The following is a 1,007-nucleotide window of genomic DNA, read 5'->3' on the forward strand; positions in this document are numbered from 1 at the left end:
AAGTCAAACAACTACAGCACAAATACTGAATAACTTGGCATTTAGATGGCCATTTATGTACACTTGATTCTTGTGAACTAAAGTGTTAGCACTGCTATTGCAAAGCTTCACAGTATTTCATTCTCTGTCTTCTACTTGACTATAACATTATAAATAATCATTCTGAGCACTCCTTGTTTTGATATAGAACATTTATATGAAGGGACCCTGATTATAAGAATAAACAGTCCCCATTTGGCTAGTGAAGTAGAAAGCGATACTTATGCAGTGAAGCACTACTGTTTATCTGAAAGAACCGCAGCTAATTAAACAAGATGTTTAAAATTTAGGGGGAAATCAGGTTCATTAAATTGTATCTGCCTAAAGGAATTCTAAAGTCCCCATAGACGCGACGATTTCTTTGACCGAACGGGACCGATTTTAGGCGGAACCCCGACAATCCTTCGAAATTATCGTTAAAGCGCTTAGTGGTATTTCGAAACGAATCGACATCTTCGATTTTCCGTCCGAAATCTTCGCGGTGGAATTGAGCGGCCCAGAGTCCAAAAAATCTTTGTCGGTACCCCAGTGCCAATCTCTCGATGTTGTGAAGAGGGGGCAAAGCAGGACGCTCCACCTTGTTCCTAGTTATAAATGGTCTTTTAGTGATGGTAGATTCGTTACGAGTTCGTATCAACGATCGTTCTGAGGAAGATCGCAGAATAAGGTCAACGATCAGGACTGATCTTTTAAAAACTCAAACATCTGATGGCCAGGCTTAACCACTGTTTCTCATTAATTATCTGACCATATTTTTATAGTGATACTACTTGTAAGTATGAAACATACCAGGAAATACCAACCTGTCAAAACAAAGGATGTCGGTATGTGTGCTTTCTCCATTCAGAATCTCTTGCTACAAGGATGACTTAGTGATGCATCCATCTAAGCGTCAAATGACTTTCGACCAAGCACATCACTTAACACACGCATACCGCCCATCGCATCACTTCACCACCACTCGACTT

Source organism: Xenopus laevis, chromosome 3S (genome assembly GCF_017654675.1).
Source record: "Xenopus laevis strain J_2021 chromosome 3S, Xenopus_laevis_v10.1, whole genome shotgun sequence".
In the NCBI taxonomy this organism is placed as follows: Eukaryota; Metazoa; Chordata; class Amphibia; order Anura; family Pipidae; genus Xenopus; species Xenopus laevis.